Source organism: Hermetia illucens, chromosome 3 (assembly GCF_905115235.1).
Source record: "Hermetia illucens chromosome 3, iHerIll2.2.curated.20191125, whole genome shotgun sequence".
Taxonomy (NCBI): Eukaryota; Metazoa; Arthropoda; class Insecta; order Diptera; family Stratiomyidae; genus Hermetia; species Hermetia illucens.
In genome coordinates, this window is record NC_051851.1 from 97,543,279 (window position 1) to 97,570,696 (window position 27,418).

At 42.3% G+C, this 27,418-nt stretch overlaps 1 protein-coding gene across 2 annotated transcripts in view; it reads left to right on the plus strand.

Annotated features, from left to right (window-relative positions):
* The window catches only part of LOC119651153, a 414,598-nt gene that overhangs the window by 44,006 nt on the left and 343,174 nt on the right, over positions 1 to 27,418 (plus strand). For both annotated transcript variants that reach the window (XM_038054561.1, XM_038054562.1), the window contains exon 2: positions 17,495 to 17,525. The gene's annotated coding sequence lies outside the window, so the exon portion shown is untranslated. The remainder of the gene's footprint in view (positions 1 to 17,494; positions 17,526 to 27,418) is intronic.

Below are 27,418 nucleotides of genomic sequence, written 5' to 3' on the forward strand. Positions count from 1 at the left end.
ATAGCTTCCCAACATTACATACCCAATACGTTTCCATTGCTGCCGCGTTACATTCTGATGATAACTATTAGAAACAGCAGAAAACTCTTCGGATATTTGTTGTAAAGAAATATGTAGATTGGATATACAGGGTGCGGCAGCATAACTTCCTTTTTTTCAAAACTCAATAAAAACTATTGTATGCATCGGAAAATATTTATTTATTTTTTATAATGTAGGTACATGTCTAAAGTTTTTTTTTACATTGTTTTGAAGATCAAATCTGTTAGGTGACGTCCCCCATCCTCCATACATTGCGTAAACCGATTTCTGGCGTTTGTCATGACTCTTGTTAGCATAGCAGGTGTTATGTTGGCAATTTCTTCTTGGATGTTGGTCTTCAAATCTTGTAGGGTTCTTGGACGGTTCACATAAACGCGGGATTTCAAAAAACCCCATAGAAAAAAATCACAAGGGGACAGATCGGGAGAGCGTGCCGGCCATTCCAAATCGCCTCTAATTGAGATAAGACGCTCTGGAAAGTGTTCCCTCAAAACAGCCATCGATGCTCTTGAAGTGTGTGCTGTTGCACCGTCTTGTTGGAACCAAGTGTCCCCCAAATGCAAATTTTCTAGCCGTGGGAAAAAAAATTCTGTAGCATGTTTACATACCGGTCCGAATTCACTGTCAGTATAACCTCATTTTCCTCAAAAAACCAGGGACCAATAATTCCAGCTGAGGAAATTGCACACCACACTGTGACTTTGGGTGAATGCAAAGGGTTTTGATGCAATTGTCGAGGGTTCGTGTCAGCCCAGTAGTGCATGTTTTGTTTGTTAACCGACCCACACAAATGAAAATGATTCCGAAATGCACGCTGTGTTGCAATAACCGAACATCCGCTTGAAAAGTAAACCTCAACGGCAAAGGCACGCTCCTCACTATTCCAACGCATGATGGCGACTGAACCGTGTCGGGACGAAACCTTGCAGTATCCCCTCTTGAACGAGACCACTAGCGCTCCGCTATGACATCAACTAACTGAGTGGCGCGCATTTTAAAAAAGGAAGTTATGCTGCCGCACCCTGTATAAACAACCACTGAATCTTGATAATGGGAATCTGGCGATAGTAAACTTCTAAATTGTCTGTGAAGTTCAAAATTTCATAATTTGAAATCGATATACCCTTTATTAGCGATATTCACTTCGATCCATAATGTAATGCAACAATTTTGAACGTATTAGAGATCCAGAATCCACCGAAAAGAAAGGAAGTTGCAGCAGAGAAAGAAAAGAAAAGCCTAAGTTGGGAGGTTTGTAATAGGTGTGGAAGATATAGCGTGGGGAGCAATACCAACACTTCTTCAACAACTTAATTATTGATTGCTTTGACCACTACAGTCTTTTCACGTTTGGGAAGACTACAAAACCCCCTAGTTCTTGGGTTGCTTTTCCTAATTGCACCTCTCGGCGAAAATACACCTGATACTTTGTCTCAAGAGCAGTATCTATCATACTATCGTCTACGATAAATCGACTCTGTGCTTCTGGGTTTCCACAAAGTTGGCATCTCCTAGCATTAGCTATTCAGGTTCGTTACAGGATTAAGATTGGCTACTTTGTTTCCAGGTCATGTTTCGCAAATAAGTACACCTTCTTGTTTGGATTCCGGACTTATAGAGCAAATTTTACACTTGAATGAATTTTGTTACTGAGCTCCCAAAACTCAACTCCATCCATTCGGAATTAATATTCAATTCTCTTTATAGTTTACGAGAGCTCATTCCATGCCGGGGGTGGTATCTGTTGAGTATCTATCGTAGTCTGGTTACCCTGGATACTGGTATTCATGCACGTGCAGAATCCATCTACTTTGGAGGTGATTAATATTGTGTGGTGCTATATATATGGGAATCGTGATGAAGTTGGAAATAATTCCTAATAATAGAGAGAGTGAAATATGAATTGTTATTCTTGGGAAGTGCTATTGTTTTATTGGCTGCCATTGAGCACTGGCTAATGTTGGTTGTAAATTTTCAGGGATTTGAGACGAGAATTTCCAAAAATACTCTTAAAGATTGCGGCGTCTACTGCCTGTTCGCCTTGAGCAGAATTATATTGCAAACACCGTTCAAGTCGTTAATCAAACGTGATAGCCTTTGTGCGTGATGTAGATTTACAGCCACTAAGTTCAGATGAAGATACGAGGCATAGAATGCTGGCCAAATGGTATCATTATCATTATAGCTGCCAAATTGGCAATTAGTTTTGGAAGTAAAAGCAATGACTGCTTGAATGGGTTCAAATAATATTTTAGCTGCGAAAGCCATCTTTATGGAAGGTTTTCCAAATGCTCCTAATTTTGCAAATTCAAATGCTGACTTCTTTGCAATCAATTTACACCTAATAGTACATATCCCGAACGAATTCCCTTTCCAGATAAATAATGAAAATTTACAATTTTCTGCTTGGTGAATGTAACTGGGTGCCATCCACGGACGGGGTTTCTACATATTTCAAGATCTGAGGGAACAGTGAAAAGGAGTGAAAGGTCACCATACACAAACTCCCAGAGGTTTCGCTCGGAGCATAAGGAAATTTAAATTTCTTTCATCTGAAAACGATTCCAAGCATGAGCAACATGTGTGCTAGCCTAATATCATTTTATTCCGGAACATGATTATTCTTTGGCGGATAATTTTATGTCTCCCGAGATAGTGCTCCTCGTACCCGCAGGAGTCGTTCGGCGGAGAGTCATCCACGTTTTCTTATTTTAAGGAATCACTTACTAATATAAACGGTATCTGATACTTTTTCATCATAGAATAACAGAGCAGAGGATACAACTTGAATTCATCTGAGCGGAAACGATAAAATTTTTATATCTTGATTGGATGCTGTTGTTGCCGGGAGCGAAAAATGGAAGTGTAAATTTTTCGTTTGAAGTTCAATATACCATGTCGTTATCGTTACACTGACTTTTAACAAAGCAATGGCTACATGAGAGAAAACGCTTCCAGAAAAGCGGATGTGGGAAGAGGGTGTCCTGTTGCTGAATGTTTGGGACATTCTGTTTTAGAGTTTTGCGTCGAAATATGCTTGGAAGAGGTAAGGCCATAGTGGAGCAGGTGAACGAAGGGAAGATGTGTAGTTTGCAAATGATTACGCGCGACGGTTAATGGAAATTTAATATTTTGCTTCCTTTGATCAGTTTTACGCTATCGATTTCTTGTCTCATTACCATCTCCAACGCCGGTCATGGTATGAAATCTATTGATCCATGCGCGGGCCAATGAATTGTTCCTCTCGTGTTCCTGTAATTTGTGGGCTGTTTTTAGAAACACGTAAATGTTATACGGAGAGAGTGTAGTCGCATGTTTAACGGAAGCATCATAGGGGTGTTTCCCTTATATTTCGATAAAAGGAAGCATTATTATGTAATGTCGGCGATAAGGGTTTGTTCCAGAAAGCTTTTCTGTGAATTTTTATTTGAACTTTAATTCATTTTGATAGTGGCATCAGCACAAAGACGTGGATTCACCATCATTGCTGGTATTTTCTGTTGAATTTATTGGCATCCTGGTTTGACATTAACAATTACATATCACTACAATTCTTTGAGATTCTCGGGTAATATTATATATACATATATGCATAGGTAGCTCAGTGAGTAGTGCGTCCAGGGATGCATCAGATGCAGGAGGTAGGCATGTAGCTGTGCCAAAAATATATTTCCTAACGGTCGCGCTAGATTTTGAATAGTAGTAGCTTTTTCCATTTTCACTTTATACTATCACATTCGCAGTGTTCCTGCTTCTTATGTAACTGTTTGATGTTGAAAAGTTTACAGAAAAATACTAATTCTTTTCGTCGCACTTCTGTCGTCTGTGTTCTAAAAGAGTTTTTACTAATATCCGGTTTGCTAGGAGAGTCCAACTTGGCCGACTCATCCTTGTCTGCGTCGCTGGACAGTCAATTTTGGAGAAAATCTGATATATACGAAGTGCTTCAGCGTTTCACCGAAATTATACTCAAGCTGCCCCTACAGCAACTCCGGAATCTTCGAAACTTCTTCAAGATTCGTTGAAAATATTAAGGCTCTCTAAAGGTCTTTCCAAGCGAAAAGCAAACTCGACGAAACCACTGATTAAATCAGGAGTCTTATATTCAAAGCTTTCTAAATGGGCTGTTAATGAGTCTAGTAACAACGTTCAGGGAGCTTTCATTAAGAACTATCACAGGGAATTGGGCTAAAAGTAATGAGCACAGAGTATTCGCAGCGCACTTGGGAGAAGTATTCAAATCAATCGGTCCCTAATGCCGTTTGAACTTCTTAGATGCCCAACTAGCAGCAGTCTAAGCCACCTGCAAACATCTTCAAATGAGGTTCAAACTATTATTAACTAATAGTAGTTAAATTCCACTCCAGAAAGGTTCCAGAGTATGTTTTAATCACTTCTTTCATGTCGAAACAACTGCCAGCGAAAGCCGTCAAACGGCTTTGCTATATATTTCGAGAATCGTATATTTGCAAATTGTTGGATGAATGCGGTTATGACAATGATTTCAAGACCCGGATAGAATGGCACCCAAACAAAGACAGATCGATAAGTTCCATAATATCACAAGTATTCGGAAAACTACCACTTCAGAGAATATTGCCAATGCAACCAGATAGCAACACAATACGAAATCGTTAATTCGGCTTTGGGAAAGAGCACAATAGAGTAAGAACATCATCATCAATGGCGCAACAACCGGTATCCGGTCTAGGCCTGCCTTAATAAGGAACTTCAGACATCCCGGTTTTGTGCCGAGGTCCACCAATTCGATATCCCTGCTGTCTGGCATCCTGACCTACGCTGCCTCGTCTTCTTTTTCTACCATAGATATTGCCTTTATAGAATTTCCGGGTGGGATCATCATCCATACGGATTACGGACCCGCCCACAGTAACCTATTGAGCCGGATTTTATCCACAACCGGACGGTCATGGTATCGCTCATAGATTTCGTCATTGTGTAGGCTACGGAATCGTCCATCCTCATGTAGGGGGCCAAAAATTCTTCGGAGGATTCTTCTCTCGAACGCGGCAAGAGTTCGCAATTTTTCTTGCTAAGAACCCAAGTTTCCGAGAAATACATGAGGACTGGCAAGATCATAGTCTTGTACAGTAAGAGCTTTGTAAGCTGAAATAGGCTCTGTTGGCTGACAACAACCGTGCGCGGATTTCATCATCGCAGCTGTTATCGGTTGTGATTTTCGGCCCTAGATAAGAGAAATTGTCAATGGTCTCAAAGTTGTATTCTCCTATCCTTATTCTTCCTGTTTGACCAGTGCGGTTTGATGTTTTTGGTTTATTTGTCTTCCGTGCTGAAGTTGCCACCATATATTTTGTCTTGCCTTCATTGATGTGCAGCCCAAGATCTCGCGCCGATAGCTGCCTGCTCGATCTGGATGAAGGCAGTTTGTATGTCTGATGATGTGATGTCGATATCGTCAGCATAGGCCAGTAGTCGGGTGGACTTGAAGAGGATCGTACCTCTTGCATTTACCTCAGCATCACGGATCACTTTCTCGAGGGCCAGGTTAAAGAGGACGCATGGTAGGGCATCCCCTTGTCGTAGACCGTTGTTGATGTCGAATGTTCTTGAGAGTGATCTTGCTGCTTTTATCTGGCCTCGCACATTGGTCATGGTCAGTCTAGTCAGTCTTATTAATTTCGTCGGGATACCGAATTCTCTCATGGCCGTGTACAGTTTTCACGTCAAAACTAATATGGCGGCTTTAAAGTCGATGAACAAATGGTGCAACTGTTGTCCATATTCCAACAGTTTTTCCATCACTTGCCGCAAAGAGAAAATCTGATCTGTTGCTCATTTGCCTGGAGTGAAGCCTCTTTGGCATGGGCCAATGATGTTCTGGGCGTATGAGGCTATCCGGCCTAGCAAGATAGCGGAGAATATCTTATAGATGGTACTCAGCAACGTGATACCTCTATAATTGCTGCACTGTGTGATATCTTCCATTTTATGTATGAGACAGATAATGCCTCGTTGCCAATCGTCAGGCATTGATTCGCTATCCCATATGTTGAGCACAAGTTGATGAACCACTTGGTGTAACTGGTCGCCTCCATATTTAACCAATTCGACTGTAATTCCATCGGCTCCTGGCAACTTATGATTTTTTAGACGATGAATTGCACGGATTGTTTCTCCCAAACTTGGTGGTGGCAGTATTTGTCCGTCGTCTACAGTTGGCGGTACCTCCAACTCGCCGATGTTCTGGTTCTTCAGTAGCTCATCAAAGTACTCATCCCATTGCTCCAATATGCTTATTCTGTAGGAAATCAGATTTCCCTCTTTGTCTCGGCAGGATGGCTATCGAGGTTTATAAGGCTTCATCCTGCTGACTTGTTGGTAAAACTTGTGTGCGGTTGCTCCCTGTACTTTTCTAGTTCACAGACTTGTTGGTTCTCCCAGGCTTCCTTTTTCCGTCTGTGAAGTCGTTTCTCCGCTCGATGGAGTTCGTGATAAGTTTCTGCGCGTGCCCGCGTTCTTTGAGAATGCAACATTACTCGGTATGCGGCATTCTTCCGTTACGTTGCTCACTTACATTCATCATCAAACTAGCCGTTCCGACTCCTTTTGCGGCTGGGGCCAAGTATGTTTGTGGCCGTATCCATGATAACGTTCTTCAGGTGATTGTGAAGATCGGTTGTTAATGCTTCATCTCCAGGTCCTCTGTTGACTGCGGTTATTGCGACATCCATTTCCCTCTTATAGGTGTCGCGGAGGACTGTGTTGTGGATGGCTTCAATGTTCACTCTCATCTGATTGTCAGAGGGAATTCTAGGTGGTATTGTCATTCGAGCTCGGAGCACCATGCCAACGAGATAATGATCCGAGTCTACATTGGCCCCGTTATATGTTCTGACATTCATCAAGGCTGAGAGGTGGCGGCGTTCGATCAACACGTGGTCAATTTGGTTGAAAGTGGTCCCGTCTGGAGAGGCCCATGTATGTTTGTGGACCGCTTTCCGCGCAAACTAGGTACTTCCAACAACCATTTCGTGTGAGACTGCTAATTGAATAATCCGCTGTCCGTTATCATTTGTTTTTTCGTGTAAGCTATGGGAGCCAACGTATCGCCTGAATACGGTCTTCTTCCCTACTTGGCTGTTAAAATTCCCAAGTATGATTTTGATATTATATCTGGGACAGGCTTCGAGGGTTCGTTCTACTGCCTCGTAGAGGTATCCTTCTCCGACTCTGCAGTGTCCTCTGTAGGGGTGTGAACGTTAATGAGGCTTATATTTCTAAACTTACCTCGCAAGCGTAGAGTGCATAGCCGTTCGCTTATGTTTTGGAAGTCGATAACAGCAGGTTTCATTTTTTGGCTGACTAGGAAACCTACTCCGAGCACATGGTTTACTGGATGACCAGTATAATATATGGTGTAGCGGCTCTTCTGCAGGAAACCGGTCCCTGTCCAACGCATCTCTTGTAACGCTGTTATATCAGCCCTATATTGGGACAGGGTATCGGCTAGGTGGTCATCAGCTTTATCTCTGTACAGGGAGCGCACGTTCCATGAGAAAATGCACAAATCGTTAATCCGTTGTCGTTGGCGGTTCGTCGTTGTAAGATCCATCCTGTCCGAGGCTCCTTTCCTGGCTTCGTAACATCGGTTTTCCATTTAGGGTTGTCAGCTCTACCCACCCCCAAACTGGAGGACCAGTTGGTACAATTTTTCCAGTTTTTAGGCGCGGGAGACTCGCCTTCGTCCTTCTCCGTTTACAGCTTTTTGTTATGAAAGGGCTCCCAGCGGTCACCACATGGAGGTGGAGATAGAGTTTGGTAGTAGAGCTGTTGGCGTTGGTTCAGCAAGCATTTCCCAGGTTTTATGCTCCATCGTGGGTACCAATCCACGTTTCGCCCTGGGACCTATACTACCCTTTAACCCCCTTTGTATCAGAAAGAAACAAAACAAAAGTTTGGTCCACGGGTCTTATTAAAAAATCAAATGTCGATTCCGTTGCTGTTTCCGCAAACTCTTAATATTGCATTTAACGAATCGCGTGTTGTGCGAATTACAAAAATATTTTCAGTGAACAGTAAGAGATCAGAGGAGGAGTTCCTCAAGGGAGTATCTACGGTCCTGTACTGTGCCTTATCTACACAGCGGATTTCCATGATAGCGGGCTAACCACCATGAGAAGGATCAAGGTAAACGAGTCGAAGCGCTTAGAAATAACTTTCACTTTGTGGAGGGAAAATTGTCCTCAGGTGAAAATCAACAATATTGCTATACCTGGATCGAAGCGCTTAGAGGCGAAAAATCAAAACTTTAAATTATTCATCTATATATCAGTGTTTAGGCCTATTTGGACATATGGGATTCAACCTTGAGGCTCTACCAAATCATTCAACATTAATTTGTTCCAGCGGTCTCAGTCCGAAATTCTGAATTATGTATCTGATGCCCCCTGTATTTTCGTAAAGCTGACTTTCACAAAGACTTGGAGACCAGAACAATGATGGAAGCAATTGAGTGTACCACTGCTGAACACTGAGCCACTCCTCCACTCCAACACAATGGCTTGAAATTAATAGACAAGGAGTAGCTATTTCCAAACTACAATTTTTTGTGGCTTTGTAATGAAGAAGGGGGTAAGTCGCTCCCGAAATATATCTTTTTCGTCAGGTTTTGTTCCGTTCACAAGCGGGGTCGGCTCGTTGTAATCGGTTTCGCCATTTGGCTCTATCGAATGCCTGATATATATATACGTTTCAAACAAAAAATTGAAATTTGCAGAATGCTACTCCTTGTCTGTTAGTTTCAGGCTCGACTACAAGTAGTAGACGAAAATCTAATCTCTTAGACAATGGCTTTACACAAAGCCTTAAAAATAAAAAAAAAACATATAATTCCTGAAGAGATTAACTCCATTTGCAACAAAAGCTCAATTTTTCTGTCCTTAAAATTTCAAGGCGATCCCAATAGAATTAACTGAGATATGATCGTTGAAAAAAAAAGAATCCGTACTGTAAACGACCTGAAGTTGAAACTTTAAACGCGTCTTTCTACAAATGACATGTTTGAAGTCGGTGACCAAAATTATTCGAAAACTGCTAAACCGATCTTTTCGAAGCTGAGCAGGCTTATTCAATGCATAAAAATGTAGTGTTTGATCGGTAATTTTTTTCGACAAAAAATGGCCCTTTTATAGCCCAAAAACGACTATTTTTTAGTAAAACATGAAAGCATTAATTTTGACTGTCCGTTTGTGAAAAGCAGCCTACACAATGACGAAATCTATGAGCGATACCATGACCGTCCGGATAAAATCCGGCTCAATAGGTATGGATGAGGATGATCCCACCCGGAAATTCTATAAGGGCAATATCTATGGTAGAAAAAGAAGACGAGGCAGACCCTACTTAAGATGGAGCGGTGGCGTAGGTCAGGACGCCAGACAGCTTTTAGGAATATCGAATTGGTGGACCTCGGCACAAAACCGGGATGTCTGGAGTTTCGGGATTTTGAAATTCGATCAATATATGTGACTGCATTTCCTCACAAGTTTCTCGCTTCATCTAGAACTCGATTTTTCTATATTAGGGGGCTGATTAGTAAGTCAGACATTGTGAACTCGGAGTTTCACCAACTGTTAGGCTTTGCTATGGTATGAATATCGTGACAAAGCGGTATTATTCGACTGCTGTAATACCTACAAAACGCGTTCTTGCGAAGGGATGAGTAACCTCAACTTTTAATGGAAGAACTCCGCATACATGTAAAAGGGGGTGTATTTTTTTTCACCCAATATAACCATGGGTCCATCAAATGAAAGGCCCTGATGAGTGGCAGGAGAGTGTCTGGCATTAGTTGTGATATCAACTGTAAAGGTTGGCGGGGGAGTGCGGGGACTAGGAAGTGGTCACTTATTTCACGAACCCATTCCAGGAGAAGACCGAAAAATCTTAAGTAAAGCATGAAACTGCCATTCCACGATATTGAAAAAAATGTCCAAATTAAGCTAAGAATACTATATTAATCTATTTTTTTGGAAATTGATTAGAAACCCCCTTTAATTTCATCTTAGAATCATGTAACATAGTAACATATATCACAAGCTGGAACATGCCACAGAGATTTTTGCGAGGATCTTAGGTAGGTCAAAGCTTTCTATTCCGTGTAAATTTACTGTAACCCAGGGCATCCTAATATCCCAGCCTTAGTAAAGAAAGTGGGACATTCCGATTTTGGGCCGAGTTCCAATTTAATATCCCTAAAAGTTGTCTGGCGACCTGACCTACGCCATCGCTCCATCTCAGGTAGAGTCTACCACGTGTTCTTTTTCAGCCGTAGATATTGCCCTTATAGACTTTCCGGGCTGGATCATCCTCATTAGGTGAACTGTCCATCGCAACCTGTTCAGCTGGATTTTATCTACAACCAGACGGTCGTCGCATTGCTCATAGATTTCATCGTTACAGACGCTGCGGAATAAACTAAGAACCCAGCTCTCCGACGAATCATTCGATCAGCAATCGATCAGTAAGAGCTTTTACCGATTTTGTAAGCTGAAATAGGCTCTGTCACCAGCCAACAACTGTGCGTGGATTTCATCATCGTAGCTGTTATCGGTTGTGATTTTCGACCCTAGATAGGAGAAATTATCAACGGTCTGAAAGTTGTATTCTCCTATCCTTATTCTTCCTGTTTGACCAGTGCGGTTTGATGTTGTTGGCTGGTTCGTTTTCGGTGCTGACGTTGCCATCATATACTTTGTCTTACCTTCATTGATGGTCTTGAGAGTGATCCTGCTGCTTTTATCTGGCCTCGCAGTCTTATTAATTTCATCAGGATACCGAATTCTCTCATGGCCGTATACAGTTTTACCCTGGCTATGCTATCATAGGGGGCTTTAACGTCGATGAATAGATGGTGCAACTGTTGTCCATATTCCAACAGTTTCCCTATCGCTTGCCGCAAAGAGAAAATCTGATCTGTCACTGATTTGCCCGGAGTGAAACCTCTTTGGTATGGGCCAATGATGTTCTGGGCGTATGAGGCTATCCGGCCTAGCAAGATAGCGGAGAATATCTTATAGATGGTACTCAGCAACGTGATACCTCTATAATTGCTGCACTGTGTGATATCTCCCTTTTTATGTATGAGACAGATAATGCCTCGTTGCCAATCGTCAGGCTTTGATTCGCTGTCCAATACCTTGAGCACAAGTTGATGAACCACTTGGTGTAACTGGTCGCCTCCATATTTAACCAATTCGACTGTAATTCCATCGGCTCCTGGAGTCTCCTCTGTAGGGGCGTGAACGTTAATGAGGCTTATATTTCTAAACTTGCCTCGCAAGCGCAGAGTGCACAGCCGTTCGCTTATGTTTTGAAAGCCAATAACAGGAAGTTTCATTTTTTGGCTGACTAAGAAACCTACTCCGAGCACATGGTTTACTGGATGGCCACTACAATATATGGTGTATTGACTCTTCTCCAGAAAACCGGTCCCTGTCCAACGCATCTCCTGTAACGCTGTTACACCAGCCCTATATTGGGACAGGGTATCGGCTAGCTGCTCATCAGCTTCATCTCTGTACAGGGAGCGCACGTTTCATAAGAAAATGCGTAAATCGTTATTCCGTTGTCGCTGCCGGGTTCGTCGTTGTGTAATCCGTCCAATGCGAAACTTTTTTTTTGTTGTGGCTTCGTAACAAGTTGTTTTCCATGTAGGGTTGTCAGCCCTACCCAACCCCCAACCTGGAGGACCAGTTGGTACGATTTGTTTTAGGCGTTTTTAGGCGCGGGAGACTCGCCTTTATCTTTCTTCGTCTGCAGCTTTTTGTTAAGAAAGGGCTCCCAGCGGTCACCACGTGGAGGTGGAGATAGGGTTTGGTAGTAGAGCTGTTGGTGTTGATTCAGCAGGCATTTCCCAGGTTTTGTGCTCCATCGTGGGTACCAATCCACGTTTTGCCCTAGGACCTATACTACCCTTTGACCACCCACCAATGTACTGCATGGAGTTACAAAATACTCTGCCTGGCAAGTTCTTGCGTGCGCCCGGAGGATGCGTTATGAATATGCACATTAGCGCATTTGGAAATATTCCTGCGTGGAAATACTTATACGCAGTTTGGGTAGGTGGGGCCAGAGCACCCATTGGGACTAAAAAGTGGATATGGGAACGATACCCAGAGAATCAACCATACATGAAGGAGGGGAAAGGGAAATATTTTACTGTGCAGGGTTTTGGAAATATAGTACCAGTGGTTCTCATAGAGGGAGAGCTGGCTACATGAAAATCGACATGACCTGTTGCACGCAAAATCTTATCTGGGACCGGGTAGGTTTTCACCTGTGTTTATTATTCATAATTAGGGGTCCCCATCATATTATTTTCCCCGTATTTTGGTCATGTAGGGTATCAAATGAAAGGTTATAGTTATATTAGGCGTGAGTTGCAAAGGGAATTCGGGGGTCCGAAAGAGGTCAATTATTTCAAGGACCCGTTCTCAGAAACTACCTCACCTAAAAGGCCTACCTACCTAAAAAAACACGGTTATCCGTGTACATGGTATCTACGCCTCAAAATATTCCTCGTTACGATATCTGCTCAAATCAAGTTAATAATAGTATATTATTATATTTTGAAAATTTATCGTGGACCGTGTCTTTGACTTGGTTCCGCGATTCTTCATCATTTCTTCTTTCTTCTCACGAAATCGACCAGTGCGTTCCTCACGTTGTTTTATCGGGGAGAAGCTACTGGAGATCTACGCATTTACTGGAGATAACAAACCCCTACATTCGCCCAGTATAAAGTGAATTATTGATTTCTGTGCATTGGGAGGGGCAGAAGTTGGTCCTTGGACTAAAGCTCCAACAAGCACCCTGCTTGGCCTCTTCATATCGTCATCACATGCCTTTTGGACTCTATTGAGGAGGTGTGAGCTATAAAAAAATACTGCTGTTCATCAAATTTTCAAGTGTTTATTTGAAGCAACAAAAAGGGTTTCGACGAACCCCATTTACAGTCGTGGCATGGCAGCGCAGTATGAACATTATGTCAGCTTATAATTCATTCCCAACGGGGGTTGAATTAAGGAATTTTTGGTAAATTCGGTTTCTCTGGTCGGGTTAAGTAGCTGAGCATTACCTCTTAGAGAACCTCCTTCAGACTATATTCTACGGAAAAGAAAACTTATCATAAGCTTCCTGAGCTTTCTCTACAAGAATGCCATTACAATGCTACGATCTGATCTGTAATTCGCTTGCTAGCTCTGGATCTGCCCTTATTTTTCCATCTCAAACATCTGTCAATCATATTCACTAGGCGATTAAATAATGAAAGTCGTGAACTGAAATGTGCTGAGTCCTCTGACTTCGGTTGATTTATAACTATAATACTTGGTCTATTGTAACCTCAACTGTCGTTATCTCTAGAAATGGAGTATCTGTAAACTACTAGATGTACAACTATGAAATGCCGATTTGGGAAAATAGATGGCCCACCAATGCCGTATTTGGTATAAAAATTTTGCATTCATGCCACTTTGTTAGGCAAGTGCCAAATGCGCATACAGGATAAACTCAAAAAGATTTTGCATGGGTGTGTGTGATGTTGTGTTAAATATGTCGCATTGTACACCAAATAACAAGCATTCATGGATATTATTAATTTTTTGTTTTCATTTGCGAAAAACTCCTACCGAACGATACCAATCACTTCGATAGTTTCGGGGTTTCAAAGTGATGAGTGAGGATTGCGGAAAATTAAAAAAGTGAGATAATGCGAAGTTGCAGGCATTATTGGACGAACATGATTCGCAAACATAAGAACAACCCGCAGCACCGTAAGTCAACGAGCTGTTTTCAAGCGTTTACGAAGGTTAGATAAGTTCCAGAAAGTCACAAATAGGTTCCACATAAGTGAATAAAAGAGCGATGGAGAGACGGAAGGGCATTTGCGAAATTTTGTTCATACGGTACAAAAAAACCGCTTTTGTGTCGGATTATTAATGCTGATGAAAAGTAGATTCTTTTTAATGTTTTGTGTGACACCTGTCTGTCTTTCGGTCAGACTCAATTTTCTCTAGAACCGCTGAACAGATATACTTAAATATTACAGACGTAGATATTATGTTCACGCTAAATAAACAAACATTATCTATTACCGAATACTCTATATACAATACATGTATATAAATCGATCGTGCACCTATTTTCGATTTAATTCCTGCATAAAAGTATACATATGTACATATAAAGTACGTGTATTGAATACCGCTTGGTCAATGTACAAATATATTTATCTGAATTAGGCACGACCCCATACATATGGCTGTACGGAGTAATTGATATTGATATTCAAATGATTAAAAAACTAAAAGGAAATGTTTCCTTGCGACCTTCGATTCACGTCAGCTCACCTTGTTGTGATATTAATGAATTGTTATGTTATGATGACGTCATACACGTTTTTAAATGCACAAAATTCACACAAAATGTAAAAGTTTCATCTTCTATAACTTTGTTAATAATAGTTGGATTTATGTTATCCATTATGCTTGTATCAAATTTTGTAGTTCTAGTATGAACTTTTAAATTATGGTAATATACTATTATTAACTTTACTTACACAGATATCGGAACGGTATGTATTATGAGGCCTAGATTTCGTTTAGATACACACGTGTGATGTTTTAGGCTTTTTCGGCTGGACAGGTTCTGAGAAGACTTGTTACACTTTTTGTGGGTCATATTTTGAGCTCTCACTCCTCTACGCTTCTCCCGATATCAGATATTGGACAAGTTTCAAAAAGTACTAATTGAGCCCTTTCATTTGTTATCCCACTGACCATATTCTGCAAAATAATTTGCACCCTCCATTCACATGTATGGGGGCCCCCTTAAACTTAACATTAAACGGCGCCTTGCTGTATGTAAAGGGAATAAAAGACTACACGCTCTCACTAATTTTCGTGATAATCGGTCCAGCCGTTTCCTAATAAATCGGATGTGACAGGTAGACGGACATTGACTCAATTCTAATAAGGTTTTGTTTCATACAAAACCTTAAAAATGAATCATCCAGACCAAGTCAAGATCGCAGTGTGTTCTTCGTAAATGTCAATCTACTGTGTATCGCGTTGCTATAGCATTTCTGCGTGTGCGAATCCATGTGGCTTAGCAACCAGCTATAAACAACCAATACATAGATAGAATAGAATACAATAGGAAATGGATGAAGTGTCATTGCAATATCGGGATCGCCGCCTTCTACGATTGCTTTTGGCACCAAGCTGAAAAATTTCTATATCAAACGCGGCCAGATGCACTAAAACCATCACAAAAATGAGAACCAATGTCAATGATGATGCGCACAATACAACTGCGATCTTAACTAAAAAGCCCCACCCACTGGGCGCTATATTTTTGTCCCGCAAAAATTCAAGACTTGCCTAGGCAGTTTCACCTCCTGTGAAGATGCGTTAGATCAATTTTTTTTAATATGTATGTCCATATGCATATTTTGTTTGGGAATATATGACGAATCGCGTTAGGAGGAAAACGATGCACTGTGTTCGGTCGGACGGGAAGAGGGGGTGTATTGTGACCTCTTAAAGTGCGGCATAACGGTTAATACTAGTCGCTACTAATAACAATCCAATGATTTGTACCTTTCGCTGCTTGAAATACGACAAGGATACCAAAAGAGGCAACACAAGGTCATTTTCCCCTATGGCAATGTTTCTTCGGTAAAACCGGTTTGTGACACGTTGAAAGCAGTCCTACTGCATGCCAAAACACCACACCATTGCGAACTGCTCTCGAACAAAATACGAAATTTTATCTTCCCACTCATACCCTTGCTGCCATAATCTTTCAACTAACCGGAATTGCTGGTAATCAGATGCCATCAGCTGAAGCTTTGTGATAACCAGCTGAGTCAAGGACATTCAGTAATTCCGTTTGATGAAATAGATAGTGGCCTTTTTTGAATAGGGGGAAGGCTGAGCAATTCCCTCTGACCAAAATCATCCCACCATTGATGGGGAAATGATACTTAAGGTCCATGAGAGTTATGATCGAGAAGGCGAGAAGCATTATATTCCCGCTATGTAACAGCGCCTTAAAGTGGGGTTGGAAGATATACGAATACGATCCATCCTAATAAAGGGGAAGGTAATTGTTTCTAAGTTCTCCCTGTTGAACGAGTGTATTCCTATTTGGTGTTCGAGAATATAGGGACAGTTGTATGTGGCCCTTAACAGATAAAAGGAAGATACTTCCATAATCTAAAACTTGCACAAATATATTTAATCATTATGGGAATTATTTTGGCAAATTTGCTGGAAGTGAGCGGGAGTCTGGTGTCGGATTAGGCGCTCCCTCATTTCATGGGTGTCCGACAAAATATGTACTGCGAGATTCTGGTTCAGAATTAGGAACATCTCAATAGTGCAGTGTTATTTTCCAATGGTGACCCCCAATGAAGGAACGGCGTCATTGGTGGTACATTGTTCAACTACAGAGCCTATCATAAGTCAGTTGGGTCTCATTCAGATCATTTTGGAATTGCCTGCGGAGTTCGGTTGTATCCTGTTATCCATAGTATTCCTTCCTGTACTCCAGAGAACCTCAAATACCTGAACTACGCTTATGATATTTGTTTGCTTTCTCACAGAGCAACGACTTTGGCTAACTGGATTTGGAAAAGGAAGTAAATTGAATCGGACTGAATTGTCTTCATTCCAACAAAAAAAGTCCATTAAAACTAAGGCGCACAGTGTGAGCCGGTTGATGTATGCTCATTTGTCATAGTCCAGCTTACTGTAACTGCTAGGTTTCAGGTGGATGGAATATACTCCTTTCTCTGGGTCCTCAACTAATGCAGCTGATGATTCTCTCAAATATAACATAATGTAAGCTTAATGATCCAACATAATTATTTCCTTGGAGAAACGTGTCCACTTCCGATAAAATTAATTAAATTAAACTTACCGATGACGATAAATGTCCAAGCCTTCAATTGTGCATGTCGTTAGTTGGTTGGTATTATACTTTGGAAAACAATCGTTTGATTGGAACATTGACAGATAATGAGTTATTTTATCGACATGAACAACTAGTTTCACTGAAGTATCATATAAAAATAAAGAAACGAAATTAAAATTGGAAACAAAAAACATTTTGAAGAAGAACCCCGTTTCTTGTCTGACTCGAAAGTTAAGCGTTGTTCGATATGGTTAGTGATTAGATGGCTGACCATTGTGTTTAGTTTTGTCAGTTTTCAGAAGCATTTCCCATGTCTTGATCAGCGACATAAAATATTATGTTAGAAAAATATGGTCCCGTTTGATTATGATTAAATAAGTGAGGACTCAATCGAAACGCTCCGCAGCCTTAAGTGTTCAATAATGATTATGATGAATTTTGTGTAGAATCTTTATATGCTAAAGCAAACTTATGGAATCTATCTTTTCAGGTTTATGACTCACGCGACGGAAATATAGAAGGTTAGTACTGCTGACATGGTAAAAAGAGTTTAACATTACAAAGTAGTGGGGAAAAAATATTTTTTTTTTTTGTTTATTATATAAGACTTAATAAATAGTAATTAAATAAGATTACATTTTTTTCGGGATAATGCGGGTAATAGCGTTTACGCACAGAGTGTTAGACTATCGCAACGGCACACCGGCGGATTAGACACGTCCCCGTCGTCAGAAAACTAGTGTGGAATATTTTGCCATATTACTTCGGGCTAGCCCTCCCGCTCTTTCGCTGTGAGGAGCTTTCAATTCAGGGAATTCCTCTCATCAACAAGCGAGGGGTGGAGTATTAAGGGAACTGTTAACTTCCAAGAACCTTCTACCATCCGGCCCCTCAACCGGCGGAGCCTCATCTGCTTTAAATCAAGAAGAACTCAAACATACCGCGCAACATAGCCCTAGCTGTCAGCGGTCATCAGTATTTGCCTGCTGTCTGGAGAGAGCTCCCCTGTGTTTAAAATTGTTGCCGAATTCAATTTCACAAGGAAAACTCGACTCGGTCGCCGCGTAGTCCACCTGCCTTTTGTCTCGCTTTGTCAAGAGACTTGCCAGCTATTTAGTTACGTTGCCGTTCTTCTCGAGCAACCACCTTCCTTGAGTCTTTTCCCCTGCGTTGGTACATAACTTTACGCTCTTGAGCAAGATTCGCAACAGGAATCACTCCCACGATCACTGTCACGGACGGTTCAGAGACGATAGGCAGATGTTACGCAAAGTTCCCTCTGTCTGTCCTTGAACAAGACGCGTACGGTATAGCTCTTTGCCAGGAGCATTAACCCATACCTCCGAGCCGTAGAGCAAAACAGACGGTGCTGCTCATTAAAAGATATCGCCTGCTAGACATAGGTCCGCAAATTTTGCCATTAGCAGACTTAACGCGGAAACTTCAGCTGCATTCTTGTCCGCTGCTGCATTAATTTGCATGAAAAAAGTAGTAATGAGTCGAGCGTCCTTTTTCACAATCTTCACTATCATCCTCTTCTTCCATTCATCGAGAAAGATCTCGGATTCCAAGGATGTTCGGATGAGTGGAAGAAGTATCTCTGTAAGGAGTGCAGGAGCTACAAGAAGTAGTTCGGCTGGGGAACTGCGAAACCAATTGTTCTTGCCTTAAATTGTATATTGATGGTCGAGATAGGTGCAGTTTTGATTGGAGGAGCAACCCTTATCCACATGTTACGATGACTGCCTATTTCATCCACGAAAGGTGGAGTTTCCTCAGATGTTATATGATTGAGAGCCGTGGTGAAATGCTCCTTACAACTACTAGACTGCTCGCGGGTGACAAGTCGATCGTAAATGTTCCTGGTCAGACCACCGGAAGATTTACAGCCAGCCACATGTTCCTTCGCGATGCGGTCTCCGTTTTTTCTCGTTACATATCCGAGCAAGATGGCATCAGAAATCTACCTTTGGAAAATCCTCCTCCACTTCTAGTTTGTACTGGTAGTTGGGCAGCGCCTGGCAAATGCGATACGCATCAGTCCAATATCGAATTCATGCTTACTTCCCGTTGGTTAACCAAAGTAGAATATCACAGTGCCGAGAAGGTGAGAGAAGTGCTCCCTAGAGATCCACCACCTTCTTCCTTTTATTTTAGTCTCTGCCCCGTTCACAAGCGGGGTCGGTTCGTCGTGGTCAGTCACGTCGTTTTGTTTTGTCAAAGGCAAGGCCTGAATGCAAGGCTTTTAAATCGCGTATCAGGCCACCGTTGTTTCGGCCGGCGTTTTGGCGGTTTCCCATCGACTTCGATGTTCACACCAATCTTCACAAGTGAATTCTCGTAATTACGTGAAGTGCTTTCGGGTGAATCACGTGACCATACCATCGAAAACACATTTCTCGTAATCTACGTTAGGTGTAACCCCATGTCTATCTCGGATACCCTCATTTTGGCGTGTCACGTCGCTAGTCCAACGTAACATCTTCGTCTCCATTACCGCGAGACGCCGGTCATTGTCTTTTATAGTTTCCTAACCTTCAACACTACAGAGGACGACAGGGAGGATGACATTGCGGTAAATTTTAGATTTGAGACATTCGTTGATACGTCGATTACAAACAATACCAGTTGTGGAACACCACTTCATGCAATTTGCCCCAATGCGTGAAGCAATTTCAGAACGCAGTTCCTCATTGGCTGATAACATTGATATGTCTGTGTCTGTGTTAGTTAGATTCAATCTGAGTCCGTGTTGCATGAGGCGATCATTCCATTTTTGAACAAATTGCGCCAGATAATTTTTGCTATTAGACGTTAGGAAAACGCTATCTAGATAAATCATTGTATAGCCCTTTGAACGTAGAATGTCCCGTGTAATAGTGCCCATAACAAGGACAAAGAGGAGTGGTGAGGGCGTTTCCCTGATAAACACCGACAAAAACACAAAGCGATTTTGATACATCCGCTTTGAACTTTACTCTTCGGATCGTGGTAGAGTAATTTAAACCAGCGTAAGAGCTCTTCTGGCACTAAGTGTTGTCGCAGAGCATAGCAAATGAGTCGAGTGGCCTTGACATAAAGATCATGCAGCGTTTAACGTGAGCACCTGCCGTGTAGGCATCATCCCACGGTGTAAAATTAGAGCCAGGCCGTGACTGGGACAGCGGTACTGGTTTGTACTGAGTGCAGGTTCAGCATTCATACAAGTGGATGCGAAGCCTATCTAACACGTCTGCCACAACTAAGGGGTACAGCGCCCGATTTGTACAGTGCAACTCCACACTTGAGCCCACGAGAAGCTCTGCCCGCGATATGGACACCAACACAACCTCCATGAAACTGTCAGAAGGGGGCCAACCGCAAATAACCGGGTCGAGAGTATATCCTTCAGGAATTCTCCAAGAATATATGCTCTCAGATAGTCATTCCGTTGGTATGATACCAGGTCACATTCAGTGAAAGTTTGTGGAAAGAATCACTTTAGATAAGCCCCTCGTGAATTCGGGTCTGATTGCCCTCCTCGACTAAGCGGCGCTGACAGGTAGATTTGTTCCAGATGTCGGTAATACTTGTGGAGATGATGGATGAACAAATCCTTCCGTTGAAATATGTTCGAAATATTCTCGCAACAGAATTATGCGATGTCCTCTGTGTTCGTGTCGGCTTTTGACAAATTGGTACAGATTTTTCTTGCTACCCCGACTGGCAGTTTATCGCAAAGATCTTTGTAATAGACCGCTCGGGTGATAGCGGTTGCTTTTTTTGCTTCTCAGTTGGCACTCTTGTAAATTTTCCTATTGGCCAACATTTTATTATCGAGAAACTTAATGTAGAGGCGTTTCTTTTCACGGACCTTCATTTGAACATCGTCATTCCAAAGCCATATACCTCAATTGATGAACTATTTACATAGGGTGGTCACCTCGAGGGTTGTATAGACCATATCCGTGTCATTAACTTGTTTCCACGATACTTCCACATTCGTAATGGTTGGTAATCGTGTAAGTAAGATTATTTTTTTCTTCCTCTCACGCAATCATCATTATTATCAACGGCGCAACAACCGGTATCCGGTCTAAGCTTGCCTTAATAAGGAACTCCAGGCATCCCGGTTTTGCGCAGAGGTCCACCAATTCGATATCCCCAAAAGCTGACTGGCGTCCTGGCCTACGCCATCGCTCCATCTTAGGCAAGGTCTGCCTCGTCTTCTTTTTCTACTATAGATATTGCCCTTATAGACTTTCCGGGCTGGATCATCCTCATCCATACAGATTAAGCGACCCGCCCACCGTAACCTATTGAGCCGGATTTTATCCACAACCGAACGGTCATGGTATCGCTAATAGATTTCGTCGTTATGTAGGCTACGGAATCGTCCATCCTCATGTAGGGGGCCGAAAATTGTTGGTTGGTTGGCTTTCGGGCCAGCGCGTTCCCCACCCGGTTTTATCTTAACCTTGTAGTCAGTGGTAGAATGTGCTTTATGAAAATATAGTCGATTTATTTAGCCACCTGCCCAGAACTGAGTGATTTAAATATCTCGGGTCAATAGTATCAACCAATGGAGGACTGCGTTATGAAATTGTTTTATGTATTAGGACAACCTTGATGAACTGACGTTCCACAACTGGTGTCCTTTGTAATTGACGTATCCACCAGCGTATCAAATCTAAAATTTACCGCAATGTCGTCCGCAGTGCCGCCCTCTGTGGTCCTGACTGTTGGGCGACTATAAAAAATAATGAACAGCGTCTTGCGGTAGTGGAGACGAAGATGTTGTGTTGAACTAGTGACGTAACCCGCCTTGAGCACATCCAAAATGAGCATATTCGCGGTCGATATGCGGTTGTACCGATCGGGGAAAAATTACGAGAGAGGCGTCTTCGATGGTTTGCTATTCATTTGACAAGATTAGTCTAAACATCGAAGTCAATGGTAAAAGACCAGTTTGAAAGCCTTGCAACTGTATCCAGGTGCGACCAATCACGGTGAGTCGACCCCGATCGCGAACGGGACAAAGGGCAAATAAAAAGAAGAAGTCGATTTGCGCTTTAATGTTCCTACCAAAAAGTATTTGAAGATGAGACAATCATTTGATGAACCTTATATTCACAAGTACAAGATCATGGTTGCCATATGGCAGCTGGTGCTGTCTGCCTTTTCACACATATGACCATTAAGGTTGACTGCAATGATGATATAGTCATTAACAGGTACATTGCAGGTTTATGGATCGAAAAATTGCCGGAAGGCATCCTGGTGAGATAATGGTGAGCTTCATCAGCCAGTTATCAAATAGTTCGACTTCTTGAATGACATTATGGAAACCCTGAGAGGTGGCAATGCGATTTGATCCGTTTTTTAGGGATTTTCAGGCTGGTAGGTTCTGAGAGCGAGCCTGTTCTGCTTATAGTATATTCACTTTCAATCCTACTTCCCTTAATTTCCACCAGATATTTAAAGTTAGTTTTGAAGAATACTAATTGATCCCCTTCATTTAACACAACACATGATCATATAAGCTGATAAAAAAATCTACAGCCTCCTTTCACTTGTATTGGCGGCCGCAAATCCCCGCCCCATATTTAACACAAAATCAAGCCATTCAATGCATATAAAGGGCTTCACAGACGACATGTTTTCATGAAATTGCGAGAAAATAGGTTCAGTGGTCTGCACGTGAATTGGGTGGGGTAGGTAGACAGAATGACAGACATTTAATCGAAACATACAAAACCTTAGAAACATGTAGCCGTGTTTTTTGGACGACCTATTGTTTAGATTTTCTCGGCATGTTTTTTCTGCCAATCCCAATAAATTTAGTAACCTGTCTGAATATGTTTAGCGAAATGGGAGTTACGGCGGAGCACCCAGTCAATCATTCAATTGTATTCTGTTCCCGTGTAAATAGTTAGCAACTATTGAAGAAGAAAGTATACGGAAGGTTCATCCTTGAATTGCTTTATTTGCTTCAGTTACATTTATACAAAAAAATCCATTACTCAGGAAAAGATGAATAAGTAGGGACGCCCAAAGTATCTAAACTTCCTCAAGTTACCAGATTGTACTTAAGTAGGCACTTAGGGATGCTCAATCAAGGCAATATCTGAATTCAATGTCCTGCCGTAATAGTTGGCTCATTCAGGACACATTGGTGCTTCATGGATCCTAGTCACGTTGGAAAAGTTGCCTAAAATAAACACAACTTCTGTAATACCTCCGACGGAATTAAGGGGAGGCTGCATTTACAAAGCAGTAGGGGCTGGAATTCTCTAGCCACATTCCTCTTACGAGCACACTCTCCTTCTCGCCTTCCCTGCTTTGTAAAATGCGCTTAGTGTGTGTAAATACCATGGATTGTCTCCTCGCATATGGAAAGCTATTTTCGTTCTGCTACTACATTTGTTCAGCATACAAAGTAACTTTTTGCTTCCTCCTTCTCCCCCGCTAGGACTCGGCATGACACATATATGGCTTTTGTGTCAGATATCTGAACTGCTAGATTTTCTTTGTAAACTTCTAATGGTACAAGTACAAGTTTTAGATGCTCGATTACGTTGTTGCTGCTGCTGCCTTTAGACCTAGCCTCATTTATCACCTGCAAGGCAAAGGGAAGTCAGTAAATGAAACATTGGGGAGATTCGCTGGGCTCTATCAAGTTGTGAATGACAATCGTCGCATTGATATATTAAGAGTGATGCCAGCAGTTAAGTGGTGTATTGTTGTTTGCTTTTTGAGTGTCACCGGTTTGTGAGTCTTTTATGCGGGAAATTTATCCTCGGCGTACGTCTGCTTTATCCGAGTATCTTATGTGGGAATATCTCAATGTAATAAAGGTGGAAATTGATGAAGTATCATATTTCACTTTGAGCTGCTTGGGAATGATACTATGCAATGTGGGTGTTGATATTTGCTTAAATCTAAGATATGCTTTTGTTTTCTAAGCGAATAATTTGTCATAAATGATATATTTTTTATAAGAGAATGGGTTTCGAACAGCTGCCGTTATTGAATCTTCAGGTTCTTAAGAAGAAAGCAAATATTAGTTTGAGAGCAGAAGTACCAACTGATAAAAGAATTTAAGGATATCTGAAATGAAATGTTCCAAATGATTGCCAATTCGCAAACGACGAAAAACAATGGTAGAATGATAACAATGATGTCAAGGAACACAAGGTCGTCCTTTTCAATCATTAGATATTCGTAGTATTATGAATTTTTTATAACTTTGGCACTGCGACCATCTAAAACAATAGGTTGTAAAGCTGTGTGATGAATTCAAGGGGCTAATACCCCTTGAATTAAGTTTCCTAAATATGAAATATACTATTATCCATTTTATTTGACCAAATATCGATATGGTGGGTACTACATCGAGATGCCAGATAGCGCGGGCGGAAGGTCTGAATATTACTCCTTCATTTAAGTGACATACTTTTAACGACTCCATCCACCCTCTTCCCCAACTTGCAACTGATGTCAAAATGGTAATCTGTTTTGGGGTACTAATCGAGATCTTTCTTTTGATACTCTATATTACTAAGAAAATATTTATACTTTTCTTTTGTATTTATTGGGATACCTTTACTTTCAACGGAGGTTTACAGTTTCAACTTTGTGAACAATTGGAAAATACTTGGGCCAGACAGTGCATCGCGTGCCAGAAGTGTAAGATTAACAAGCCCGTAAAAAAGGAAGTAGGCGTATTATCTCGGTCTATCAAGCGCTTCTACACCATTCGCCTCGAGATTATTGGCTCTTTGCGAGACTCTCACGGATAAAAGTATTGCCTCACAATCATCGACAGGTTTACGCGGTGGCCTGCCCTCTAACTGATATTACGGCACAATCATGTGTCGAGGCCATCGGTCCAGAATGGATTCCGCACTCTGGTATACCAGCCGTAATCATCACGGACCAGGGAAAGCATTATGCGTCTACTCTTTTCTCGGAGTTGGGCAAGCTCCTGGATTTTCGCACTCCAATAGGATGCTGGAACGTAAGCACCGGACACTAAAGGCTGCCTTAATGGCTCGCGACGATCCGTCGTGGTCGCAGTCCTTCCCTTCCGTCCTCCTCGCCCTTTACGCAGCTTATTGAGAGGAGCTGCTGCTGTGCTGGATATCAGAGCACGGTTTAGCGACTCCAGCATGCTGCGTCTGCTCAGAACGCGGTTTTGAAACTGCGGCCAACTCCACCTTACTGACATACGGCGTCCTAAGTAGGGACCCCGAGGGAACTCGAGACATGCTCGCAGGTCCTCATTAGGGTGGACTTTCCTCGAAAGCCGCTGGACGCACCATGTGAGGGTCCCTTTTAATTTCTGGAGCGACGGCAGCACTCCTTCAAGCTCGACGTTCGGGGTGAACCCAAATGGGTCTCCTCCTCTCTTCGCCAAATCGGGGGATGTTCCGCAAAGCGTCAGGATTGTCCGGTAACCCCATTGTCCGGTTTCTCTGCTAAACCCACCCGGTTTCAGCTGAGAGCAAAGTGATGTGGTGGCACATCGGAGTCAAGAACCATCGGCTGCATTGTCGACGGTTAGAACAACTTCGCCGACACAGGCGCGGCCTGGCACGTGCTGACCACCGGAGAGAGAGGACGCCGGGTGCAGCGCGATGCAGATATAAACTTTTATTCTACGCAGATAATAAACTCTAAGTGAAGGACGTTTACACTATTTTCTCTTTTGGAGAAAAGAAATTAAAAAGTTTTACGTTCATAATATTATTACACTGTGTACATACATACGAAAAAATCCTATTGGATAATTACAATAAAAAATAGTAGTGCAGAATGCGCTAAAGGGAAGGGCCCATCAAATGGCGATCAGATAACTCCGTTTCACTGTTTCACCTCTGCAGATTACGTTGCGTACTTTTTTCCTGAAATTTATCCACTGACGACATCCCCAGTTCCTTTTTTGTCTGTCCGTCACACGTATTTTTTTCGGAAACAGTTAAAGCGATTGACACGACATTTTGGCGGAAAGGTGGCACACATGCGAAAGGAGAGCGTACATTTTTTTTTCACCATATATGCTATATCAAATGAAAGGTAGATATACATCATAATCAACGACGCAACAACCGGTATTCGGTCTACGCCTGCCTTAATATGGAAGTCCAGACATCCCGGTTTTGCGCCGAGGTCCACCAATTCGATATCCCTAAAAGCTGACTGGCGTCCGGGCCTACGCCATCGCTCCATCTTAGGCAGGGTCTGCCTCGTCTTCTCTTTCTACTATAGATATTGCCCTTATAGAGTTTCCGGGCTGGATCATCCTCATCCGTACGGATTAAGTGACCCGCCCACCGTAACCTATTGAGCCTGATTTTATCCACAACCGAACGGTCATGGTATCGCTCATAGATTTCGTCGTTATGTAGGCTACGGAATCGTTCATCCTCATGTAGGGGGTCAAAAATTCTTCGGAGGATTCCTCTCTCGAACGTGGCTAGGAGTTAGCAATTCTTCTTGCTAAGAACCCAAGTCTCCGAGGAATACATGAGGATTGGCAAGATCATTGTTTTGTACAGTAAGAGCTTTGACCATATGGTGAGACGTTTCGAGCAGAATAGTTTTTGCAAGCTGAAATACGCTCTGTTGGCTGACAACAACCGTGCGTGGATTTCATCATCGTAGCTGTTATCGGTTGTGATTTTCGACCCTAGATAGGAGAAATTATCAACGGTCTCAAAGTTGTATTCTCCTATCTTTATTCTTCCTGTTTGACCAGTGCGGTTTGATGTTGTTGGTTGGTTGATTTTCGGTGCTGACATTGCCACCATATACTTTGTCTTGCCTTCATTGATGTGCAGCCCAAGATCTCGCGCCGCCTGCTCGATCTGAATGAACGGAGTTTGTACGTTTCGGGTGGTTCTTCCCATGATGTGGATATCGTCAGCATAGGCCAGTAGTTGGGTGGATTTAAAGAGGATCGAATCTCTTGCATTTATCTCAGCATTACGGATCACTTTCTCGAGGGCCTGGTTAAAGGGGACGCATGATAGGGTATCCCCCCGTAGACTGGGTGTTGATGTCGAATGGTCTTGAGAGTAATCCTGTTGCTTTTATCTGGCCTCGAACATTGGTCAGGGTCAGCCTAGTCACTCTTATTAATTTCGTCGGGATACCGAATTCTCTCATGGCCGTGTACAGTTTTACCCTGGCTGTGCTATCATAGGCGGCTTTAAAGTCGATGAATGGATGGTGTAACTGTTGTCGGAATATGTCCAACAGTTTTTCCACCACTTGCCGCACAGAGAAAATCTGATCTGTCACTGATTTGCCTGGAGTGAAGTCTCTTTGGTATGGGCCCATGGCGTATGGGGCCATCCCGCCTAGCAAGATACCGGAGAATATCTTATAGATAGTACTCCGCAACGTGATACCTCTATAATTGCTGCACTGT